The sequence below is a fragment of the Magnolia sinica genome, chromosome 2 (assembly GCF_029962835.1).
Source record: "Magnolia sinica isolate HGM2019 chromosome 2, MsV1, whole genome shotgun sequence".
Classification (NCBI taxonomy): Eukaryota; Viridiplantae; Streptophyta; class Magnoliopsida; order Magnoliales; family Magnoliaceae; genus Magnolia; species Magnolia sinica.
The window spans coordinates 32,935,560-32,942,114 of record NC_080574.1 but is presented as its reverse complement, the minus strand read 5'-3'; positions in this window follow the sequence as shown (position 1 = coordinate 32,942,114).

Sequence of the window (6,555 nt, the reverse complement as noted above, 5' to 3'; positions counted from 1 at the left end):
CCATCGTGTTAGCCCCACCTTTAAAATGGACCATCTATCATGCGAGGCTGCTTGGATGTGGGTCAGTGATCATTAGGGGCTAATGTGGACAATTTATCATGGGGGCTCACCTTGATGTGGGGCATGCATAATGTGAGGCCAACCTTTGATGTGGACCATCCATTGTGTGGGTCCCACTTTTGATGTGGACCACCTATTACATGAGGCCTCCTTTGATATGGACCATCCATCACATGGAGTGAGAAAGGGAGGTAGGTATAAATAAGTAGAAAAGTTAAATGTTGCAAAGATCAAAAAATAAAAAATAAAACAAAAACAAAACTCAACTCATGAAGGCAAGTAACTTTTATAGTATAAATTACTCCTACAATGATGCTTACCAAGCTAGATTAAGTTTAAAAAAAAGTAACTTATTAACTTACCTAAGTTTTTTAAAAAAATCTTAATGGGTGATATCTAAACCTGTCCTTGAAAATATAAAGTTCAACAGGTAATTTATATGTTTGGGTAGGCATCCTAAAATCATAATAATGATACTTTTTGTAATACTTCTGTAATAAAAATACATTGCCGTGTGTCCTACTTTATTATATGTAAATTTATAATGATAACAAATTTCTTTTAAAGGCAGTTTGATTTTTCACATTTCCTTATAACTAGTGGTAAATAAATATTTATTATTTACAAAAGAAATTCTCTCCAATTGCCCTTATGATGTGACAACTAATATCTTTTGATACTAATAGAGAAAATCCAGAACTAAAATATGTGGGGCCACCATGATATATGTGTTGATCCATGCCGTCCATCTATTTTACCAACTCATTTGAGGGCATGCATATGCTCAAAGACTGAGAAGGATCCAAAGCATAAGCATGCAACACCACTTGAAAGAGGTGAAATTGAATGCTTGTTGTTAATAACTTTTTGGAGGCTCAAGAGTTCCTTTTATCCATGTATGTCCAACCTTATGAATATGTTAGATGATCACTATAAATCATGGTGGGCCTTAGGAAGTTTTCAACTTTCATTGGTGGTCATCATTATCCACCCTGTTTCCTGTGGTATGGTCCACATGAAGTTATAATCTGCCACGTTTTTTAGGTCACACACCAAAATGAGCTGGCAAGACGAATGAACGGCATGGATCATACACATATATCACGGTGGGACAAATTAATGGTGCTCAATCTCTGTCCAATTTATTATTATTATTTTTTCCTTTTTTTGCCCTTTTTTAAAGGCAATCTCGTAAGCATAAATGCATAGAGAAAGTCATTCTCTTTCAAAGATAGGTGGAAGTCATTATTACATATTTAGATATACTTTCCAAAGAATTGAAAAAACAAATAATTTCTTAAGTACGTATGTAATTGACCACTAAATTATATATTTAAACAAATATTATAAAATCCTAATAATCACGCTTTTCCAATTCATTTATAATATAATTCACAATCCAAACAAGATCTAAAACTGTCCAAAGTGTGGGAACATAGATCATGGTCTAAAAAACAGATTGATATAACGTTCTCAACCTCTGCTTTGAAAACAGTTGCTTGGTGAATTCAAACAGTTGACTACTTTTTATCTCGACGGTCTAATAAACATTCACCAGTAGCTAGACTAGTTGAGTGGTAAAATTAGTTATGATCTATCTAAAATGGGATTCCCATGTGGACGGTTTAAACTGGCTAATGCATATGCTACATCTACAATTTCTTAGTGCTGCGTATCAACCATCACACTCTACGAGAGTATTAAGGTTTTCCTTCATCTTGGTGATCCACACCTGATGGATGGTTTTGATGAAATATAAAAATCATGGTGGACCGACAAAAAAATATAATGGTTAGCCTTCCATCAACTGTTCCCTTTATTGTGACCAACCTGAGTTGTTAATCTAGCTTATATTGATTCTGGAGCTGAGAATTACCGAGTCGCACCTGATGGACGGTATCGATTTTACATATACAACATGGTGGGCCTCAATGAGCTTGGATGTCTTACGGGCTGCGTGAAACAGGTACTCGCAGATGATTCAGGTCCGTGGGTTACACGCAGGAGGTTTGCTAGAATACGTTCCCATGTTTTGTAATAGAATATGTCAGAATTTTAGTCGTGAGATTGAGTTCTTTTCAATGATCCAAACTGTCTATTTGATAGGCCAAACCTTGGATGGAAGATAACAATAAACTGCCTAATCGAAAGACCTTTGATTATTAAAAGATTAAGGAGGTCATCCCTGTCAAAGAAATCTTTATTTTCTTTTATCTGGTATCGAAAGTGAGGCCCATCATATAAACCGTTTAGATCATGGAAAGATGACCCAAGGTCCAAAATCTAAAGATTGGATGCATCCTATAGCAATACATCTTGATGTATTCTAGAAAATCTCTGACACCTGCACGGAGGCGGATTGCGTCCTGCTACCACCTGGACGGACTCGGTGCAGGCAGGGGATATGTAGAGCACACTGTGATTTATGCATTGTATCCATTCCGTACATAAAACTTTAAATATTATTTTAATATGAAATACTAAAAATTAGACAGATCCAAGGCTCAAGTGGGCCACACCACAGGAAGTATCCAGTTGAAACCTTCCTAGGTCCCACCGTAATATTTATTTTTCATCCAACCTGTTTATAAGGTCACATAGACACGGGTGAAGGGAAAAAACACATATAAGCGTGATCGAAACTTCTGCGACTCACAAAATGCTTTTAATGGTAAGCGTTCAATCCCCACTGTGTGGTCCACTTGAGAGTTGGATCTTCCTAATTTTTGTATTAATATCTAAAATAATATTCTAGAATGGATGAACGGCGTGGATAAAACCCGTACATCACGATGGTCTCCACAGAACCCCTGATGGACTGAGTTCGTCCAGGCGTGGGGAAGACGAAATCTGCTTCCCCTCTACAGCCATTAAACTTGCGTAGGCAAGGCCCAGAAAGCTATTATTTACCAACAAAAGAGGGTCGGAAGGTAAGAAGCATTAGTGGGGCCGTTGGATGCTCTGGCAATGTGTGTTGGTTGATACTTGGGCTCCTTAAAAATTGTAACCGTGGCATGTATTAGCTCCTAAACCGCTCAAATATATGGATCCACTGTAGATAGTTCATTTTTTTAAGATCACATGAACTGAGCAATCCTAGCCGCTGATTAATGTACATTAGTTCATTGAATCTGAACCGTGGGTTATTTTCATTTCAACTGTTTGTTAAATATCTACGGATCTGCCGAATAAGAAACCAATGAGGGTTATTTTTTATACCATCTAAGCTTTGGCCCACCGTTCGGACAGTTGAAGTTGAATTACTTGTATGCCACGTATACATTTCCACAGTACCTGTGTATCAACCATTGCACTATCGCAGAGCAACATGTCTTTCTCAGCCATTAATCTTGAGTGGTCCTTCATTTAAAGTTTAAATGCTGATTGGTCCACCAGTGTCTATCTTTTGCCAGCAGCGTTTAAATGTTGATTGGTCCACCTCTGTCTATCTTTTGCCTGCATATGGTGTTGGCGACTATTCTCGTGTGAGAAGTGCCCATGAGTGATTGAAGAGGCAGTTAGGAACACACGTCACTCATGCATGAAAGATCTGGATCGTTCATCAGGTGAAGCCCAGTGAAAAATGCCTGGCCCAGTCATAAGATTGGTTGGTTTTGTATGAGAAAGATCATTGGTTGGAAAATATACGGTCACGGTTTATATTCAATGTACACGTATGTCTCACTGGTGAGTAGATCTGCTTGATTTTCTGGCCAGGGAATTTTCATAGTGGGGCCCACCTGTCGAGCGGCCAGATCTCAAACTCGTTTGCCACGTTGGCAGGTTTGCGACGAAATCTTCTCGCGCGGATCGCTTTGCATATCTATTCTTGTAATTGTTGGAGGATGGCACGTAGCACGACGTGGCGCAAGCTCTGTGGAGCCCACCGTGATGTATGTGTTTTATCCACGCTGTCCATCTATTTTTCCAGTTCATTTTAGTGTATGAACCCAAAAAATATGCAGATGGAAAGATCAAGTGGACCACATGATAGACAGCAGTAATGATTTAATCCCACCGTTGAAAACTTCCTAAGGCGTACCGTGATGTTTTATTTTCCATCCAACCCGTTCATAAGGTCACGCAGATCTGGATGAAGGGAAAAAACCAAATAAATGCTTGATCCAAAACTTCTGTGCCCCCAAGAAGTTTTCAATGGTGGGCGTTCAATCTCCACTGTTTTAGATGGTGTGGTCTACTTGAAATTTAAATCTGCATCATTTTTGGTCTCATTGCATACAATGATCTTAAATACGGATGGACCGCGTGGATAAAACACATACGACATGGTGGGGCCCTTTTTTTTTTATTTATTGTCAGGAGAAGCGCCTGAGATCCGCAAGAGTATGGAGTTGCTGTTGTAGCGACGTGTACCGATTAAGGTGAGGTCTTGATGTGTGAGCCGCTCTGCCCTTGGCCATGCTGGGAAATAGAAAACAAGGCTTGGGATTTAGTTTTTAAATGAGAATGTCCTACAGCTGATGATTACCTAACCACTTGCGTGGGATGGAAGCCACGTGTCATGAACCCACTTGCCTCCAGGATGGTGATAGGATATGACCCTGACTGACTTTGAGCACTGGAATTTCCTAAATCCAGCAGGACCGTCCAATAAAAAGCTGTCGGGCCCACCGTGATGGGTGCGTAACATCCACTTCAGACCATTTGAACCGCATGTTAGGACACACCAGAGAATAGCTGGACGATCGCCCAACGTTGAAACCATCCTGGGCTTGTTTATATGCCATCCAATCCGTTCATCAAGTGACTCCCGAGATTAAGTAGAATAAAAAATTAAAAAATTTAAAAAAAAAAAAAAGAAAAAAAAGACGAACATCAATCTGGTACAAAACTTTCGTGGGCCCAAGAAGGTTTCAACGGTAGACGTTTCATTCCCTTTTTTTTTTTCCTGTGGTGTGGCCTACTTGAGTTTGGATCATCACTGGCGCGTGGCCTAAAATGAACTGCCACAAATAATGGACGGATCCTGCAATTGTTGCCGGAGATTAGGATTCGGATGTGAGGGAGGAGGGATTATACCATACCCTTGCAGACTACAGTAAATCATATAAATTCAGATTGTGACCCTATTACCTCGAAAATCACAGCGGTTGGATGCTACCAACTGTTTGATCGGCTACTTATGAAGGGGCCCCCTGAAAGAAAAATATTCAATGTTCCAATAATTCAGTTGACAAGTGTGCATTGACTGGCTAAGTATGATTTTTTATTTTTTATTTTTTTAATTTTTTATTTACACGCACGCACACCCCCCACACACTCACAGCTTAGTGGGATTTCACCACCTGTGGATACTCGAACCCTTGACCGGGTGTTGAACCCCATGCGGGCGTTTGGCACATGGTATCAGATGGGATTAGGTTGGATGGAATTGCATTTGGTCCCGTGCCAATTCCACTCAATGTTAGCAAGTTGTGTAGGTCCCATCATGATGCGTGAACTATATCCACACGGTCCACCCATTTTTCGAGATCATTTTCGAGCATGGGCCAAAAAACTAGGTAGATCTAAAGCTCAAGTGGACCCCACCATAGAAAGTAGTAGGGATTGAATACTTACCGTTGAAAACTTCTTTGGGGCTACATAAGTTTTGGATCTGCCTAATTTTTAGGCCCACGTGATAAAATGAGGTTACAAAACAGATGAACGGTTTGAATATAACACGTGTTATTCTCAATAGTTTCAAATGAGGGTGGGTATATACATTAAATGTACAAATGCAGATGAAATGAAGCTTATCCCATGGCAATAGGGGACAAACTCAGCCATATGTAATAATTACGATTTTTTAAAATCCCATCCCACCTAATCCTACCCAATACCATGCGCCAAACATCCCTTAGTAGTCTACCACGGTAGCAAGAGTAAGGATCCAGCTAAATATGATCATTTGATTAGACTTCTTTTGTCCATTACGCCCCATCCATAATGGCCCCACAATGTGGACAGCGTGGATGAATTTCTGCCACGTGTAGGGTAGATGAATGCATTAATATTATAAACCCTACAGGGTGGCCCAGTCCACTTTGGGCTAGGTTGGCTGACTGATGTAGAGCGAGTCGCGGACAGTTTCAAGGCCAAGATGGATCGAAAAAGGCCCGGCCGACAACAGAAGTGATCTGGACCGCCGGACCTTAAATCGAGCATATCTCACGATCCGAAATGAGTCATCGGACATAAAATATATGATTTTGGGTAGAATGAGTTACTTTAGCCAACCAACCCTGCTACGTTGGGTTGCCCAAGCCGGATTGGCGAAATACCCCTGGATCGACGGTCATTTCCCTATTTTAATTTTGTTTTTACTATAAATAGTAAGTTTTAGTTTGATTATAACTCTTCATCCGTTGGGCTTCAGGAGTTGCGCTCAACATGAAAAGAGCTTAGAATAATTAGGAGAACGGTTTGGTGAAGCCAAAGAGGACACTTACTATTTTTAACTAAAAACCTTATGCATTAGTAGACATCATGACC